The 20,862-nt window shown below is 42.5% G+C and overlaps 1 protein-coding gene and 1 long non-coding RNA gene across 2 annotated transcripts in view; one reads left to right on the top strand and one right to left on the bottom strand.

Annotated features, from left to right (window-relative positions):
- LOC119027211 (astrocytic phosphoprotein PEA-15) overlaps nt 1-20,862 on the bottom strand; it is a 44,452-nt gene that overhangs the window by 12,044 nt on the left and 11,546 nt on the right. The window lies entirely within an intron of this gene.
- On the top strand, nt 3,092-4,696 carry LOC119027219. Its single transcript, XR_005077320.1, has 3 exons — nt 3,092-3,196; nt 3,320-3,406; nt 4,440-4,696. It is a non-coding gene; the product is annotated as an uncharacterized LOC119027219 (long non-coding RNA).

Genomic DNA, 20,862 nt, shown 5'->3' on the forward strand with positions numbered 1-20,862 from the left:
GAGGCGGACATTTGCTCCGACCTGCAACTGTGAGCTCTTCTGCCTCCCACTCTCTAATCCCTCACCTCCTGCAAAACTGAGTATATATTCTGAGAGAGGCAGTTTATAGATGCAAACGTCCTTTAAAACTGCGGTTATTTGCCTGAGCCGCATGAGGTAATTACATAATATTTTGTTGCATTTTTTTTGGGACAAGAGCCTGTGCTGTTCGTTTGAGAGCCGGACAGATTTATTTTTTTTGTTTGTGAAGTCGAGGTGAGTTTCATGGGAGATTTTAAAGATGGGAGAGTGGGCGGGACTCCTACACTCCTGCCTCTCGGTCCATGTGAGTGAAAGAGAAAAATATACAGAGAGAGAGAAAACAGAAGATAGGAGGTTCTGAAGTGTCAGGGTTTATTTAATGAGAGATTTAATGAAGGAGATAGAGACTGACGCTATCTCCAAGAGTAAAACGTGAAGCGACTGGGCAGAGAGGATGAGGAGGTAGAGAAGTTGCGGGGTATTTAATCAGCTTTACCGCGTTTATTTGCAATGTTTACTGTCTGATGCCACTTTAAGTTTATGAGGGAGAGTTGTTGGATTCATTGTAAACATAAAACCTAATGCTTCTGAACGTTTTCCACTTTCTATTCCTCTCTTCTGGTGCTGTTTACTCATCAAGAGTGTTTTGGTGTGAGCTGCCGAGTTTTGAGCTATCGAGAGACGTCTGCTTTCTCTACAATATAACGGAACTCAGCTGGTAGTGATAAAAACAAGCTGAAAAAATAAATAAATAAAAATACAATTTTGTACTTGCCCTGATGAAGGCCTATGTGGCTGAAACGCGTAGGCTTGCTTTAACTGTTGTTATGATTCAATAGCCATGAGATATTAAAGGCTTTTTAACTCATCGCCCTCTTGAGTGCCTCAGACTTCTTCAAAAAGTAAAAGAGAAATAAAAAACACACTTGGAAAAACTCAACAGAAAACGTCTCTTTCCAGAAATCATGACCTGGTTACACAGCTGTTACTCTATAAAATTAAAGAATGCTGTTTTCAGCCTCTCCAATTTGAAGAATTTCTGCCTTTCTCTGTTTTATATTAAAATAAGAGCTTTACATTGCATCCAATTGAACAGGGTTCCTAGCTTTTAATTTGAAAGTAGCGAGCGTTAGCAGCTAACAAGCGGACAGCTGCAGAGATCGAGGACAGCTAGCATCTCCCGGATCTCAGCAGCTTTCCAGCTGCTCATCTTGACATCCGCGGATGAAGTCATTAACTGCAATGTCTATCCTTGTCATCTTCACCGTAACGTAACACCAGAGCACTACTGTTTACCCTCACCACGCCTTGCAGTTGCACCATGCCTGTTTAGAAGTGCAACACTGAAAGGGGTCTGGAACAGTGTTGTGTGGTGCAGCATAGCGTTCCCATTGTGTAATCAAATACACTGGTATGGGGGTATATTAAAAATTCATACCATAACGAAAATATACACCGGTATCTGGTGTGAACCGGCATACCGCCCAGCACTACTCGAGTAAAAGTCTGACAGTATCTGATGATAAATGTACTTAGATATCAAAATCACAAGTAAAAGTCAATGATAGATGTAATTACGTTTATTTACTATGTGTTGACTGATTATCTGATTTGTGTTTTTTAAAACTGATTCCTTAAATTTATTTTTTATAAAAATGTGCTGCTTTGGCTCTGATGCAGAATGTAATCTGCAAAGTAACTAGAAACTTAAATGATCTAATAAATGCGATAATAAAAGTACAAAATTTGCCCCAATAACATGGTAAAGTGGAAGTCTAGGTGAAGAATAAGTACCTCAAAACTCAACAGTACTTGAGTAAATGTACTTAGTTACATTCAACCACTGGTATTAAACAGAACATATTTGGGTTTTTCTACTGAGAAAACAAGACATTTAGAGACATCGAATTTTCCTCATTTCCTGCATCTTGTTTGCACACATGTGTGAACCACTGCAGCGTCTGACCGGCTCTCACGCAGCGGCCACACATTGATCGGCGCTCCATGCCACGGCCGCTGAAGCGATCCAACCTGCCTCTCCGCGGGTTCCTTTTCCAATAGCAAACAACAAACAAATGCCCCCTGCAGATGGCGACCGAGGAGGAGGAAACCCTGTCCAGTCACTGTGGGGTTCAACAAGCCCCTCACCGCACATCACCACGTAATAGCTTTATCCATCGCTGCTACACCGCGGCGTCCTGCTGGGCTACAGAATGACACCATGCTGTTGGTGGGCAAGCTGTGTCTCCGTTTTCATTTCTACTGGAGGTGGTTGGGGGGCAGTTTGAGCTTTTTCATTCTCTGCCTTGTGCTTATTTCTGTGATTTCTATTTGGTTTTCTGTCAGTTTAGATGATCCCAACAACAATGAGAACATGTTTGAAATACCACAATAAAAGCGCACACGAAGACAAACTTCTGTAAATGTTTTTTGTGTCTGGATTCCTGAAATTCTTAATGTCGTCCTAACATTTTCTCGACAGTCACAGCTGCAAGAAGATGACATTCTTGCCAGGGTTCAGGTAAAGAGTACCAGCTGATGCTCGACCATTCGTCCTTGTTGGTGTGCTACTTGCTACGTAGTGCAAAGTGTTATTTGATTCATAAGGCTGCAGGTGTGACACTGACAGCTTTTAAGTGTTCATCAGAGAACTACTACTGAACCTTTTCACCTGGAATCTATCTGGATTGTTAGCGATTGAAATGGATCGGAAAAACCACAGCTTTAAAAAAAGATTCCCATGATTACATCCCATCTGTCCATTTTAGCTGCTAATCTGAGTCAAAGTCGACGTGGCAGCAGGCTAAAAAAAGAAACCCAGACACCGTTCTCTCCCGATACTCCAGCTCGTCTTGAAGGGTACAGAGATGTACCCAGGTGCAAAGAGCCGACCTCAACTGGCCCCTTCCAATAAGAAGCAGCAGCAGTGAACTGTGAGGCCTGGCAAAAAGATTTAACCACCTGTATCTGTGGTCTTTCGGTGACCTCAATCTCGAGGGGTTTGAGGGTAAACCGACCCACAAAACAAGTCAGGCAGTGAAAGCCAGTGAGAGATAGGCTGGTCAATCTAAGCAAGGTGAAATGTTGATTCTTTTTATTTCTGTGGAGAGTAAAACAAGCTATTTTTCCACAGGAAGTCGGATCATCTCCATCAGTGATTGTGCAACCAAAACAGGTATTTTAAGCCAAATCACGTGAGACAAGCGAGACACCCAGTGAAGTTGCAACATAAATAAAAGTCCAGTTTAAACCCATGAGTGGTTTTCTCAGAAACGTACTTAGCTAACTTTTATTCCAGTGATCTGGTTGTGGACGTATACAACTCCGATGGATCCCTAATGCCAAAGCTTCACTGGACACGAAAACATGTAGATCATCTGCAAAGGTAAGTTACTTTACATTACTTTATGTTTATGTAAATATTTTACTGGCTAGACCTGCAGTGCTTTCATTTTTGGGATTGTGTGTGGCATTTTTCCCGGTGAAACTTCAACTTATATCCAAGTTTGTGGGTAATTTAACATCTCCAGACTACAGTTAGCTAGCTGAAATTACTATGCAACATGAAGTTGTAAATGCTGACAGGGTGATCTAAGCCAGCTAGAGTCATTTGTCTGTATACAAGTAGTAAGTAATTAAGCAATTGAAACACATATCGACTCTGTAGAACACATTTCTGTAAAAGAAAAGATCGGTTTGTTTTTTCTGTTGTAGTGTAATCGATACCTATCCCTCAAAATTCAGAAGCTTAATGTATTTTCTAAGATCTTAACTTAAAGTAACCAGCTACTACAGCTGTTGAATAATGAAGTGGACTAGGAGCACAGAGTGGCATGAAATGGAAATACTCAAGTACATATCTGAGGTGATTGGGTCAACATCTCTGGTACTGGACGGCCAGTAAATATACTAAATCTGCTGACATGATTTATAATAATCTGTAATGTAATGGACATATTATGATTTATTCATACCAGCGATGATCCAACACTTAAGTTGGTCCACTGACGGTGAATCACTCAGGAGGACTTCTGGCTCTTAATAGCAGATGTTCCATTTTTCGCAAAATGCGAGTTTGAGTGAGCTGGATTTTAAAACGAAGATGACATTTATGGCGTACAGTATGTCGGTTTTCTTTCACCGCTGAGCATAGCACAGCCATCTGGTACTAGCATTCACACGCCGACATCTAAAACTGAAACACGATCCTGCCATGAAAAGGTCAAACACAATGCTGTGGAGGTTGTGCCATCCGCTTCTCCTCATCCACATCATTCTCAACCGGCTTGTCTACCTTCGCCGTCACTTAGAACTTATTTCTGACCATTAATCTGACTTTGAGCTCTCACTGCCTGTATGCAATCGCCAACTAAAACACCTTGTGTAACACCTCCTCTCCTCTCTCTCCCCTCCTTCAGCTGCTCGCCCTCATCTTAATCCTGCTGATTCTCTTCTGCACGCACTGTTTTGTTTTTTGAACGCTTTGGAGGAGATTCCCTGCCCACAGCCCGCCGGATTAACCCTTCGCCCGGTCGGTCAACTTGCCTCACCGCTACCCTTCCCGTTCACACCACAGGCACGGGCGGTGAAAAGAAAGGATGCAGAAGTAAAGAGGGAGAACAGAGGGAGCGATATTGTGAACGGGATTATGGGATGAGGGAGGGAAAAAAGAGGAGGCTAGATGACGGGAGCGGAGAGAAAGTGAGAGAGAAGGAAGCTCGGCTCGTTTCCTTACAGGCGGCCTCGTGTCCAATGAGGCAGCGAGCCCTGCCAGCACTTATCAGTTCAAAAGCCCAGAGCGAGGGAGAGCGAGGGAGAGCGAGAGGGAGGGAGGGAGGGAGGGAGAGATATGGAGGGGAGGAGGAAGCGCTAATCTGGGGAGAGGCAGTGAAGCGCCGGAGAATATAGGCCACTGGCCCATTTTTCATTGAGGAGAAAAGAAGATTTGCTGTGTGTAAAAATAGTCCCGTTGATTCAAATATCTTCATCTTTTTTTAACAATCCATCAGATTGTTTCAATTTTTTATTTTTTTTTAAACTACCATTTTCCCCAAACCCGGTACGCTGATTTCAGCTTTCACTATGATATTTTCAAATAAATAAGTCCGTCCTCTCGAGTGACTCCTCTGTTCTTTTGTGGCTGATCTTTACCTGGAAAAATGTGATGATGCACCGCACACATGTTGGTTTGCTTGCAGAAAAACTGAGGAGTTAGCATAAGTGGTAACAGCTGCCAACACAAAGGGACCAAAAACAAAAGGAAGAAACTCGAACTTTAGCAACAGAGAAATCAAGGTTACAGACACGACGAGGATTTGTGAGGCTGCAGCTTTATGCAGTGAAGCTGTGAGGCAGATAACACGAGCACGGCAACATGCTAATATGCAGATGATAATGTAAACTGTTCACCCCATTCACCATCTCTGTGTTATGTGTTAGCATGCTAACTTTTGCTAACTAGTATTAAAACTCAAAGTGTAGCTAAAGCTTTGTGAGGCTGTGATTCGGCACCGCAACGCTTTTAGCGAGCTGAAGCATGCTGATGATTCTGCAAAATGTTCACCAATTCAGCATCGCAGTTCAGTTTGTTAGCATGTTTACTCTTGCAGCTAAGGCTGATGGGAATGCCCTTTGTTTCACAGGCATTTACTAATGAACCAAAGTATTGTAGTGGTATTGGAGACAATATTGGCAATGTGAGCTTCTCAGTTGGTTCATGCTAGCACCACCGCCAGACTGCAATTTCCCCGAGGCTGATGATATTCTATATTTTTGTTCCTGTATATATATATATATATATATATATATATATATATATATATATATATATATATATATATATATATATATATATATATATATATATATAAAAAGAAATCTCATTAAATGACTAAAAACAACAAAAATGCTAACTTGTAATGCCTATGCAGCCACAGCCTGATACAGCTGGATGTCAACTGTTGTCCAAAAGCACCAGATGTGTATTAATCCATTGCTTAAAATAATCCCACACAAATGCACATTTTACCCCCATTTGATGGATTTTTGCTCAAAAACTACAACCCCCTGCTGTTTCAGGATACTCGCCCTTAAAAAATAAACTAGGCCTACATGCTTGTGACCACTTCCAAAGGTTTCATCTTCCTTAGCAATGAAGACAGGATCACTTTACAATGCAAGGTTTTGGTCTGTTGATGGAATTTGTTAAAAACACATCTCAACTTTCAAAGTGCTCAGGAAAAAATACTGAAACTTGGACATCTCCATGACAACTGGGTATCTCCATCTGCTGTGGAAGATCCTGTTATACGATTGATAAGTACTCAGCGGCCCTTGCGGTTGGATTGTTTTTGTCAAAAATGTGGAATAACGCCAGCCTTTAAATCCTCAGCAGATACCGTTACTATGCAACTGGCCTCGACTTTCAGTCAGCTGTATTTTATACTGAGTGAAAGTCAACATGGAGTTTATTCAAGAGCTACAGAATACATTTAATTTCACTCTCTTCATCACGTCGATTTAGTCAATCAAACCTTCATAGAATCCCATATTCAGTCTGAATGAACATGATGATGGCTCATTTTACATCCTTTTACATAAAAAGCCTCTAGGGTTCAGTTCTTCTCATTTTAAGTAGCAGGACTGAGAAAATATATCTGATTTACCTTTGATGGAGCTTACTGCAGATCTTAAGGCTCGTTTACGCTCCTTTATGTATGAAAACAAACACATCCGTCTCGAACAATGCAACTGTAACTGCCCACATACTTTCATGCTTCCTTCACGTTAGCATGAGCGTTTGGCAACAGATCTACAAGAGGGCAGCTCGGAGTCAAGAGCTTCTGACAACAACAAACATGGCGACGGTGGAGGAGGTTGTGATAATGCACCTGTTAAGACAGAGATGATGTGATCAGAGAATTCTGCCGCTCCATTTCTTCCGCATCTGTACTCTTTCAGAAAACGTGCAGAAATGTGCACAGCTGTCTCCGTGGACGGCCTGACCTCCCAACCCAAACTGTCTGTATTTGACAAGTTGGGACCGAGACTGAAAAATCCATTCTCTTACAAATTAGGCATTCAATCTAGCTGTATTTAATGATGGATTGGTTTCAGTTTTATGGGCAAAAGTTTGAAGATATTTATCTTTGAGATCTGTTTCCCAAAATGTAACTACAACGTCTCTATCCATAATCATTTTCCCCATTACTGTACTTCAGCCTTTGGAGGAAAAGAAAGAAAAAAACAACACTTACGCTGTTATAAAGACATAAAGAATTTAGGAAGATATGCCAATATGCCCTGCAATATCGATGTTATGCCCAGCCCTAGTTGATCCAATTGCATCTAAAGGCATTTCGTATTTCGGAAGGCATGATCCAGACTAACGTAAGTAAGTCTAGTAATACAAGGCTATTAAAACACAGAATTAGTCACTAAAACGTGGCTGAACGGAGAATTAAACTTCCGGCATCCAAGAAATCAATCAATTGCCGCACATGGTGTATCTACATCTGAACGTATGAATCCATATCGTTTGTATTCACAAGCCTTACAATCTCTCTTTTACATTATGTATTCATGAAAGTTAATTACAACTACTTATGTGTATTTATCCGTCCACATGTATCTTAGCATTTTCCTCCCTCTCATTTTTTTCTGAGCTATAGAACAACAACAGTGAGGAGTTTGTGTAGGCAGAGCCAGCAATCAATCCTCCCAAGTGACACGCAAACACAGCAAAACAACACACACAAACACACACTGTGGGCACTGTGTGGATGTGTCCTGCATACAGATACCACCCCCCCCCTTTTTTTTTTTTTTTTGGCACAAGCTAGTGTAAAGCCAGAGGGGAAAGGTCACTGAGAGAGAGGGAGAAAAACACCACGGGAGACTTTCGGCAGCTAAATCGAAAGGTTTCGCCGAGTGAGCATGAGGATGCACAAAACATTAAAATACTGAGAATGAACGCACGTTCCAGAATGAAAAATACGGTCCTGGGTTTGTTGTTTGGTACTGGAGGAGACGGAGCAAAAGATGTGCCGTCTTGTAAAGGCGGGGACGGATTCATTAGTGGACCCAGGTGCTGTCTTTTCCAAACTCCCATTATAAGAAAGCCTGAGTGCATCTGAAAAATATCTTTTATTTTGTGGCAGCTTGGCAGCCTAAATTAACACAAAAACACATTAAAACTCTGAGCGATGCAACATCTGAGACCTGAGGGCTGGGATGAAAGAGAAAAACAAGATATATCAAGGAGCTGCAGACAGCGTGCTGCGTGCCGCGGAGACCTGGCTGCGACTGACCAGCCGAGGCTTTACTTCCTGCCGTCACCATGGACACACTTCCTGGCCCCGGGTTTAGGGCAGCGGAAAAAACAGCAGCCGCCAAGGGAGAGAAAGGGAGAGCTAGAGAGGATGGAGGGAGGAAGAGGAGAGGGGAGGAAAAAAAAAAAAAAACCCACAGCAGCTGGACTCGGAATTAAAACTGGAGCTAATCCCTTCTGCATTGTTCAACACGACCCTCTTCCTCTTCTCGCTAACTCTTTCCCCCTCGGGGCTTCATGGAGAGACATTCTGCAGACACTGGCTCTTATTTCTCGAACCGCTTTCTCTAAAAATATGCACAGAAGATGCTCCAAACACATCCGCAGCAAGATATTTAGCGGCTTTGTTGACAACATAGCGTATTAGCATAATTAATCCGATTACAGGACCCACTGATGACATAAACAAAGGTTATGTAAGAAGTATTGATGACACTTTTTTGTATTCCAGCTCTTACTGTGACTTGACAAAGCTGTAAACACAAACATGTAAGCGTTCAGTACACATTCGACAGATACAAAGCAATATTAGAATTAATTTGGATCCATTTTCAAAATTTTTTAGTCCATTTTAACTCTGTTGTGGTCTCCACCAGAGGGAAATGTGTTTTTATTTGTTTTTTATCTGTTAGCCTACATGCTTTATTACCATTTTAAAAGCTTATATGGCTAACATGTTAGCATTCAGCACTCTTGACAGACACCAAGCAACATTAGCATTTATTTGGATCTTTTTTTGATATGTTTTTTGTCTGTTTCGGTCTCCACCAGAGGGGAATATGTTTGTCTTTGTTTTTTTGCTCTAAGCCTACATACTCCACTGGCTAGCTAGTTGCTAACTTAGTTCATAAACTGTTTGGTGCTAGGCAGGTAGCATACAGTAGGTTTATGATGCTGGAAACAAGGTTGATGGAACCAAAACAAAAAGCTGAAAAATGCTAAAAGGCTCTGGAGAGCTGAGAGGAAACTGCAGAGTCAGGTGGTAATTCTCTGCAGGTTCATCATGTCAAGTCTACAGTAATGTTTTCAAGCAAAGCAGCTATTGAAACTAAATAAAAGAGGAAATATTGTATTTTCAAATCAATATGGGATGCAAGGGCTTCAGGAGACTTGGATAATGTTGGATGAGCTGCATGGAGTTTTTTTTTATTTTTTTTATCTTCTATCATAGAAACCAAGCAGAAAATCTACATATTTGAGAAGCCAGAACCATTTTTTTTCTGTTCAAACCCCCTAAAACAGAAAGGTTTTCCTACAGAACTCATTACAGCTCAGAGGCACAGGAGCTAAGATGAGTAAAATGTCTCTACCAGCTATGATCAACAACACCTGCATCGTCAAAACAAAAGGAAATGACACCACTAATGGTAACACCGGCAGCTTAAACGGCTTGTAAAGCCTGTTGACTGCGCCGTCTTATCAGGTGCGGGAGGTCTTTTGACTTGCTCACGGTAGCTCAGCCGCACTGAAGCAGGATTTTAATGGATTAGAGAATTTAAACCAGCACGGTGGCTCGGCGTCGGGGGAGCGTGGTTGCGTGACTGTCGTCGCCTCGTCGGGCCTGACCGCTGTCACCGCGGGGTCACGAGGTCGGCGAGGTTGGTCCCAGAATAAACCGAGCTTTGCTTTGATTAGAGGAAGCACAAAAGACTGAGCATCTGTGTGTTCAATAACTCACTCCTGGTATTCCTGCACACGCTCTAACTCATCTCCTGCTCACTCTTCTTTACTTCTCCTGCTTTCATGCAGCCGGTACCTCTTCCTGCGTCTCTACACGCCACATCTGGGCCGTCTCTCTCGCTCTCGGTCTGGTTTTAGTCGCAACCATCTGGTCTTTTCCTGCAGCCACGACGCAGAGTTAGAATTTAGATGAAGCAGAAGGCAGCTCCAGCGACTCCCTCTGTCTTTACACTCTTTACATCTCTTGCTCACGCCGAAGCACATGCAGCCTTTTATTATCATACAGCTATCATAAAAACATCATCAATATGACCTCAAATCCTGCTAAATATTACACACCGGACCTTAATATTTGACATTAATGTTGCATTTTATCTTCCACAATCCTTTCCTTTAAAATCTGACGACAACGTCATGTTCAGCGATGTCATCGTGTGTCGAAGCCTCTAACGGTGGAACGGTGCAGTCGGAACACAATGGAAATAAACATGGCGAACCTTCATTTGTCTTTTACAAAGTTTCCGACTCTTGTGACACAGCTGCACGTGTCGGGGCGTGCATGAGATGGAGGAAGGCGGATCTCCTGAGCAGTCGTCGACCGATCAAGAGTAACTGCACCGGCGGATCCGGCGCCCGCACAACAACTCGATTTATTCGCCTCAAAGCGCCTCGTCACACACGCACTTGTATATGTTTGCAGGAGGATTATAACGGACATAAATCCGGATGATGAATAACCAGAGAGCCGGTATATCACATCACCTCAGCAGTGATCCGATAGCGCTGAAGAGGAGTGATATCATGTCTGTCTGTGGCCCGGCGCGGTTTAGGCCGACGGGCTGCTGGAGATTTAAACGTCAGGCTCGATGACAGTCTGTTGCATCACTCTGACTGAAAGCACATCCCTCGACAGCAACGACATGATCTCTGAGTTTGTGTGAGTCCATGTTTGTACGTCTCTTTCTGAATCTCCTGATTGTGTACTGGTAGAGACTGAGATCTCGCTCAATACAGTAAATAAATAAACCCCCTCATCGAATTGCATGGTTTAGCTTTGATTTTAATGTCTTGTTTGGTTAAAATCAGGCATTTTTGCAAACGACCTCAGCTCATTTCCAATGCAAGTCAATCCATTTTAGAGAAATTCCCTTGAATAAATGTGTCATAATGTGGCGGACGAGCTGCGGGGTCTCGTTTTTACGCCACCGCCTGAAACAAGTAAATGGACTGGAAATAAGTGGGAATCGTCTCCCCTCGCCGCCTCTCTCACCTTAATGAGGTTTACACGATTTTTAAATGTGTAACATTCACTGAAATACTCGGCGTAATCTTGACTCTCATGCACTCTGACAGTTTGTGTTCACAGCAGCAGACGGAGATGCTGAAGTGTGTCACGGCAGCGGCGGTAGGAGCCAGATTTGAAAGAAAAAAAAAAAAAAATCATGGAAATGTATTTGTGTCGTCGATGCTTCATTAGCGTTCTGGCTTTATGGAGGATAAAAATATCTTTGTGCCTCTGGGAGGAGAGAGAGAGAGAGGATGGGGAGGGGAGGAGTGTGTGCAGACGAAAAAAAAAAAAAAAACAGGATGCGAGAGTTTTTTTTTTCCCTTTTCCTCTCCCTGGATGGGTTTTTCCGTGCACAAGCGCAACTGCAACACCGTTTGGAGTGGCAAAAAAAAACAACAAAAACTTCCAAGGCGAAATGTGACAAAAAGGTGCGATTCACGAGCTGACGTCAGCCTCTCCAGACGTCCTGCTGCGAAGTCAAAAATATCTCCCCTCCTCATCTCTGCAGCTCTTCCCTCACTTCCTCCTTGATTAGAAAACCACACTGCGGGCTTTCGTTAGCGTGTGTTCGGCGGCGCGTGAAAACGTGCGTTGACACTCACAACTGTGGGAGAGCGTCTTCCAAAAACATTTATATTCCGACATACATTTCATATCTCATCTCTGCTTTTCAGGCGCTTTACTACAAATAGCAGCAGACTACATGGCCGTCACACCTCCCTGACCCGTCCTTACACTGAGCGAACGCCTAAATTGAGCGCCATTACACTAAATTGCACTCATTTTACATCCATTTGTTTTCCGCCGTGACCTGCTCGGAAATGATGGTGTAGCGACAGGTTCTTAACAACTAGCTGTCGAGTCTGAAATTGGCAGTTGAGCTGGGAGCTGGAAAACGAAGCGGGCAGAAAGGGCTTGGAGGTGCTGGACTGTTTCAGACGCTGGTTATGCCGAGGAAACAGCAACGTTTGGATACAGCCACAAAGACCTCACCTCGGGAACAATAAACCCAGCTCAGGCAGCCCAAGACTGCAAACATAATCAACGCAGGAAGGAATCAAGACTAGTCTTTGTTTTAGACAGACAGGTGTCCAGGTAGCCGAGAGGGGAAACAAATTAAAGAGCCAGAAAGCGTTCAGAGACGGCCGGCCTGCGGGGGGAGACGCTGTCAGATGTTTTGATCGGCTGTCGAATAATCAAGAAAATCAGACAGGAGTCCTGGCTGGTTTCTGACGAACGGCTGATGACGTGTCTGGCCATGCGTGTCACGGTTGTATGAGCGCAGAATTAAAAAGACAAGCAGAGAAAAAGGCCCCAGGGAGAGGAGGAAAAAAGAGAGGGATGAGGAGGAGGAGGAGGAGGAGGAGGAGGAGGAGGAGGAGGAGGGATGAGGAGGAGGAGGAAGAGGAGGAGGAGGAGGGATGAGGCAGCGCTGAGACGTTCAGCCCGCGACCTGTGTTTGAGATGCTTTTACAACCCGTCTCCTGATGTGAAGATGAGAGCCAGATGGCAGAGCAGTCACTCTAATGGCAACTCATTTCCTCAAAGGGCGTCGAAGTTCACAGAGCAAATTCATCATTTGAAGAGGAAAGAGGTGAAGAAGGAGTAACACTCGGCGGACAGGAAGCAGCGCAGGGACATTCATTTTCACCTAAGACGGCTGATTATGAGGTTTAAAGCTTCCCCAATCCTAAATTTAACCACAGCAGAGCAGCCTAAATGAAGCAGAAGCAGACAAGGTGAAGAAAAGTAGCTACTCTGAATTTATTATCTCCAAATTAATACACCAAATTAATGATGAAGTCATGCGAGGGGACAGAAAATACGCTAAATCCTGTGCTTTTCATTGCCGGCAGTGAACCATCTGCCTTCTTTAAGTTTAAACGTGTATTTAATGTGATGATGCAGTGGCTCTTTTCCAAACCGCTGTCAAAGTTCAACGGCAACTAAAGATCTCCATCTCGCTCGCTTCCGACTGAAAGATGCCAAAGCACTCCTAATTACAACCTCTGAGGCTGTAAAGACGCATTTACGAGTCGCGCATGGAGGCGGCACGACTGCTGCTCACACACAGAGGGTTTGATGAACGATATGTGAACCAACTTACAAAGTGAAGTGACTGATTTTGTTCCCATTCTCTTGTTTGACTTCTTGACATGAACTAGTTAGCTTACCTTAGATCAGTTTAGCATGAAGGCTGCCAGAAACAGCTGTCACTCCAAGTTGATGCTTGGACAAAATCACACATGTAACTACTGTAAAAACTGAATTTTGTGAAGTTTAGTTAAAATTATGATGACATCAGTGTATAAAGCAGCAGGTGGCGCTAGGACAAGGTGAATATTTGCTTGTAGACGTTTTCAGGCACTTCTACAATATGAAATTTATTTATATATAAGGTGATCAAGTTTGAGGTGGACTGGACTAACTTACTAGGAGGTGTTTGTTGGCTGACTTCCTGTCAGGATAAAGTCATGGCACAAAGAGATTTTCATTTTCCGCAAATGTTGAAAAACACTTATCTTATCTTATCCTGCAGATTTTACTGCTATTCTGTTGTTGCTCTCAGCTGTTCAAGACGGTGGACACGGCCAAACATGCTAGCAACAAGCTAGCCTGCCTCACCACTTATGGAGAAGACACAAATCCATGAAGTTTGACTGATTGGATCTGAAATAATCCAACCCATAAAACCCTGTCCGTAAAAGCAACTAGATGCTAGCTGGCGAATCTTGTTACCTGTGTGCAGAGCCAGGCTAGCTGTCTCCACCTGTTTCCAGTCTTTACGCTAAGCTAACCAGCTGCTGGTTGTAGCTTCACATTTAGCGTGCAGACATGAGAGTGATAGTCTTTCCCTCGAACTCCTCGGCAACAAAGTCAACTTTCACATAAGCCCATTAAAAGCGTGGAGGTCTTTCAGCCGTCTGTTTCCTTCTGTCACTGAGGACGAAAAGACCTGTAACACTTCAGCTGACGTCAGGCACACGTCTCATTTTCTACACTCATCATCCTCACACTCCCTCACACCTTTTCCTTTCTTTATCTTCCTGCTTTTCTTCCGACAGAAGATCTCTTCTTCCACCACCTCTCGTTCGCTCCCATTATCACATTTCTCTTTCTCCCCGTCGTGCTGCTCACATAATCTCACACTTTCTTTTTTTTTTCCCCCGTTTCTCTTTCAGAGGCTGTTCAAACATCCTGCAATCTGTTGTGTGCGAAGCAGCTCTTCTGCCCTCTTGATCTTGTTATCTTTGTTTTAATCTCTCTCTGACACACGTCACACTCTGGAAAACAAAATCATGTCAATCAAGCAAAAACTCTCTGAAAGGATCTCACTGCTATTTTGGTCCAGATGTGGGAGCAACCTGGATGTTTTCAACCCTCACAATCATATTTTTTTATACGCTTCAGCTGCAGAAATATTCTCCCTTGCTCCCCCAAATGTTAGCAGAAAGCAAATTTTCTAAATTCGGGCATCTATGTTTCCAGTTTTATGTTTCCAGCCATGTAAAGATGCTTTGGCCACTAATTTTTCGTGTTTGCACAGAACAGATCGACTTCCTGTTCCATGCCAACAATCACTGGGGACTTTGCTACCTCTCCGGAAACATTTCTTCCCACACTCACTGGGATCGGCAGACTTGTACAACTTTGCCCTAATCTTGACTGTATATATAGACACAGACTGACATTTTGGGAAATTTGCTTTCTCGACATGTATATGTAGTTTCACAATGACAACCAAAAATGTAGTTCAAAGATGGGAGATGATTGTCTTCATTGTTAAACAACCATCAGTAAGTTTTGTCACATTCTCCAGCTTCTTCTCTTTCTGACGTATCTCTGGTGATACTTACTTACTTTATGCTAAGCTATTCTCTATTGCTTAGATTTCACTGACTATAAATGCAATATTTACAAACTTTAAAAAGGAAGAATTTGCACATTTTGGGATTGATGATTTTTCTTTGTTTTCTTGCAGGACGTAAGGTTTCAATACCACTATGTCTGTGCTGTAAATACCGAATTAGGCAGTCGGCCGGTTCGTTTAGCTTAGCATGAAGACTGAAAATTAAGGGGAAACAGCTGGTTTGGGTCTATCAACTTGTAACATAAGAACTACTTAAGGCTTAGTTTACATGATCTGTAAAATGTCAAAGTGTAAAAACGACAGGTTGTAGTTTACTGTGGAGGTAATGAGTGGAACATTTGTTTGTCTGGGAGCAGTGACCATTCAAATTCAATTATTTGTCATTGTGAGTCAATTATGTGGCAGTTAAATATCAACTGTCCTGTCCTATGAAGCTGGTTGTGGCAGAAACATCCACTTATATCCGCTGAGAAATTATATAGATTAATTTAACCAATAAAATGGTAAACAACAGGAGACTGGAGCAGATAATAAAGCAGAGGACAGTCTGGGCCATGACGCTGCTTTTCTACCATGAAAACACCACCACCACCTCCATCACACATACAGTACACTCCCTCTCTCTTTCCCTTTGTCTCTCTCTCTCTGCAATATGCAAACAAAGAAACAAGCACAGAGGCCAACTGACACACACACACACACACACACACACACACACACACTGGGTCAGAATCACTTACGCAGACATGCAAAGTGATGCTGATAAAAGGCACACTCTGACTTTGATGGTGCAGGATTCGTTTCCCACTCACTTTTCTTTGCACCTTTGCATGAATAACTTCAAGCGGATGACTGAACCCAAACAAAAAGATCACAAAAAAAAAACAAAAAAAAAACGAGTTCCTGTTTTGGCTCCTGCCTGATCCCAGATGGAGAAGTAGCTTGGTGGAAAAATGCTGCTGGAGCATTTGGACAAGACGGGAAAGGAAAAACTCTTCGCTCACGTGTTTGCAGATCGTGCCAATGAGCTGATGCATTGCTGGAGGTTTTGTCTTGTGATTGGGACACAACAAAAACAGCACGGTATTCTGAATAAGATAAAAGACATGCAGGTTTTCTCCAGCTGCCACCTTCTCTTCATCCCCTGCACGTAGGTGTGTTTGTGTGTTTTCAATTCGACAGACACCTGCACAAACCCACATTCTCACTTTTTCCTAGCTGTTATCAATGTGTGAACATTGAGCCTCCGACAACATGTTTTTCTACCCTATTGTTGGCCTGTTGGTATTTAAGAGTGTGAAGCATATGCGGGAGTGTTAGCCCGGTTTTGTTCAGCCTGCCTGTGTCTGCCACTACAGCAGCTGCTGTAGGGCCTGTCAGGGAGGAGAGGGGGAAAAAAAAACAGCGGTGGAATGTAACATTTACTTAAGTACAAACAAGAGGTACTTGAGTATTTCCATTTTATGCAACTTTCTACATGTTCTCAACGACTTTCTTACTTTTCAGACTGCAATTTTTGTTTGTTTGTACCTGATGAAGTGCTGCTGTATATGTTCACCCACTTAAAAACCCTCTTGGATTATCTGTAAAATATGTGATCACAAAGCTTGACTGTTTAGAGATATGTAGTTCTGTATGGCAGCTGCACCACCATATATATTCTACAGGGAGGCCAGAGGGGACAACTGAAAATCTAAGGGATGGTTTACGAAGGGGAGCCAGCTGCTCAATAGACAGCAATGCTTCAAAGGACAGCAACACCATAAAGGAAAGCAACATTATAAAAGGACAGGAATGCCACAAAGGACAGCAGGATTGAACCTTCATCAAAAAATGGCACTTGGCCATATTGCTATTTCAATAATACATACAGAAATTGTTGGACACTACTTAAATTCATCATGTTGTCTGTGAAATGTCAGAAAACAGTCAAAAATGCCCATTACGATCTCACGGACTGCAGCCATTCAATAAGGTATGCAGCTTAATATCATATTAATAAGAAATGAAAAAATCTTCACAGTAGAGGAGAAAATATGTTGTATTTTTTTCCTCAAAAGATTACTGAAACCACTGACTGGTTACTTCAGCTCTAGTCAGCACTGCCCACAACCTCTCATACCAACCTGCACATAGACATGTTTTGGGTATTTTGGAAAAACTAATTTCTTTTGAGAATATTTTAAGTAAACAAAGGATCATTCAGAGTTACAAACGTGCACACAAACATGAACGCGAACACGAACACACACACACATACACACACACACACACAGTTGCAAAGCAGGCCTTAGTCCGGATGCCGGCATTCTCCACAGTGATAATGGGGCTGTATCCACTGTAATGCACAGTTCACTGAGGCTGGCTCTGCTCCAGATGGAGAGGCAGCGAGGAAAAGGAACAGGATGCCATAACCTCGCCTCACACAGTGGACAAGAGCCACAGCTGCAGACACACACACACACACACACACACACACACACACACACACACACACACACACACAAGGATAAACAGGCCAGAGCACCCACGCCTGAATCAGCCCACATGAATGCTTGCATCTCCAGAAAAGCAGACGCACTCGACGTATCTGCTGTGCATGTTTTCCTGAAACATCGACATGGGCGTGCACATGTTCAGTTTCATGCACAGTGGCTTCGACATTCGTCATAAAAAATACCCACACTGACTTGCAAATTTACACACAGCCTTACAAACGCGACACTTCAGTAAGAGTGCTGGCTGTAATCATGCAGCTCCAGAAAGTAAAGGTGGTGGTGGTGCTGGTTGGAAGTGGCGGAGGAGTGGGAGGAGGAGAAACTGCCTTTTGTTGTATTTTCGGGCTCTGTGCGACAAGAAAGGCAGAGAGGAGCCGCGATGTGTGAGAGGATTTGTCGCTGAAAAGTAATAATGTTATTCCGCCCCGTTCTGACCTGTTTAGACGAGGAAGCCGAAAAGCCTCTTCTTTGCAGTTCTGCAGCAGAGCTAGTTTACTCCCTCAGAAGCACAGCGGGGGGAAAATAGAGGTTGCAAACAAGATGCAGACAGCATGAGAAGTGTTAGCGTTTCAAATGTCCTTATTGGTAATTAGATACTTTTTCAAATTACAGTGCTGTCACTCAGATGATTCCTTCAGCTGTTTCCATGATGCAGGAGAAAATGGCATTAGCCACGCGAGCAGTGCGACTTTATCGCGACGCGAGTTGTGGGCACCCACAAAGAAATTTTAACAATCTTGGATGAACTGCAGTGAAATCTGCTGCAGATATTCTTCCTTTTCAGATTTCAACATATCATGATGACATTGGTGATCCCCCAACTCTTCCACTTGCAGCACCGTGAGTTTGACATTTGTGGTTTAAAATATAAAATTTGGTGCTGATATCTTAGGACCAATTTTATTAGTTTTGTTGACCCCTTAAAGGTGCAATATGTAGGGGGCAGCATATCATAGCAGCTGGACTGGGAGCTAAGGGCCAAGGTGTTGCACAGGAGCAGAAGACAGGCTGGGTTAGCATGCTAAGTTCATTATTTTTATCTGCGCACACAATGCATAGACATCATAATGCCAAATTTTCAGAAATGTCACATTTTGTAGATAATCTTAGTTGATTTTTTTTTTTAACTTTGAATGAATCTTGCAGTGGTTGTACATTATTTTCAGGGCTTGTTAGCTAAGGTTAGCATGTTACAACCTAAACTGAGATGGCTAACATTGTATTCACATCAAAAGACCATATTCACACCGCGGCCTCTGACGTTAGGTTAGCTAATGTTAGCAACAGTCTAGCTAACACATAACAGTTGACTTTAGCTTTTAAGGAGTTAGCCTAAGGGTCATAAAAATGTAGTGTCATGAATTTCTTTCCACTGTAGTCCCCGCTGATGGCTTCTTGAACCCAGAAATTATTTAGTAAACACTGCAGCACTCGGCTACACTGGACTGCTGTTGCCGTGTTTCTTATTGTCTTAACTATTATTATATAATATCTTGATGCTCTCACATGATCAACTTTGCCACGAAATTATCAAATTTACATGATCAAACCTTTTTTGAGATCACACCCTAGTGAAGTAAAATGTTACTGAGTTTACTTGACTTATTTCTTCTTATCCAACAGTAGATGGCCAAAGGAAATGAAACACCCACAAATATATACAGACCTTTGAATTAAGTTTTAAATAATTAAAGCATTAAATCATGATTTTTTTTTTAATAACAGAGGTAATAATAGCAGCTACACTCATTACTAGAGCATCACATTAGTTCTCTGAACTTGAGATCCCGAGGAAAAACATTTGGTGTTATTGCACAACAATTAAACAATCAAGTTGGGCTCTTGAGAAGGACCGGTTTTAATTAATTTACGGAAAATCAAATTTAACAATAAAAGCCAAGTGGTAGTGTGTGCATGCTCTGCCTCCACAGAGCCACATAATGTTACTCCGAACAGGATCTTTACTAAACCGCTGCATAATGTTTTGACGTGTTGTAATCCTCTGCTGCTCATTCTTGTGCTCCTCTGATGGGTTTTAAAGTCGACTCATAAACACACCTTGCACGAACACTAAAAAGGCATTAACACACAAGCCCACATCTGAGACCTTGGGTTACATAATCACAACTCTGTGCCCCTTTGTCTCATTTTCTGCAGGACTCAACAGTACCAGGCACAGGGATAACTTGTATTTTTAGACAGTGGAACTTGCATTCTGCCTTTATTTGCTGTAACCAACTCCTTATCTAACAGGATATTGCACTGCCGCATAGTCGACATACCTGCTGATACTGTGAGGCTGAGCTGAATTTCAGTATGAATACTATTATTCTAATATTTATACGCAATCATTTTATCTCTCGCCTTAGTCCTCTTTAGTCTGCAGGTCTGGAACTAAAGCAAACTGACACAGCACAGTCGTACGGGTACGTTAGCACAGACAGGTCCAATAATGGAACTGAGTGGCGTGAAGCTAAACAACAGCGGGATTAGTGATGAAGTTGCTACCAGAAAGATATCTTGGCTAGCCTGAGTCAAACAAGTGTAGGCTTAAATGTATGACAAGTTATTAGTGTCTGAAGTGAAGAATACAACTAATCAATACTGCAAAACTTGCAAAGATGGGTTAGCATTTTAGCACTTCTGGTTCCTTGTCTCGATGGGTTTTTGGGCAAATGCTTGAAATAAAGTCTGTGGCTAACACAACGTTTAAGAGATTTAAGAGTAAATACTCTTTAAGTTTGAATTACAAAGTGTTTATATGTCTCAAAAATGATAACAAGTGGCAAAATGAGCAAACGTGTTATAATACTGGCAACAAAATAATCTTTAAATGTCTTTACATGGAAGGAAAAATGGTTATTTTGCCAATGAAGAAAGTCTTGCATTAGCCTGTAAAACATGTTTCAATTGAAGAACGTAAAATTACTTGTCAATTAGTGTCAGCATTTTTAGAAAAAGATGAAAGGAGAGGATGAAAGCTGGGAAAACATCTACACCCTGAGCCTTAATCTACGGTAAGTGCTGCCAGAAACACAAGAGGAGGGAGGAAACATGAGGGCAGAGGGAAGGAAGGAGGTGAGAGGAAAGAGAGGACGGAGAGGAGGATGAGGAAAAAGGAAGGGGAAGGAGGGACGGGGTGCAGTCTGAGTCATCGTCAGTTACAGCCATCATC

Source organism: Acanthopagrus latus, chromosome 10 (assembly GCF_904848185.1).
Source record: "Acanthopagrus latus isolate v.2019 chromosome 10, fAcaLat1.1, whole genome shotgun sequence".
Classification (NCBI taxonomy): Eukaryota; Metazoa; Chordata; class Actinopteri; order Spariformes; family Sparidae; genus Acanthopagrus; species Acanthopagrus latus.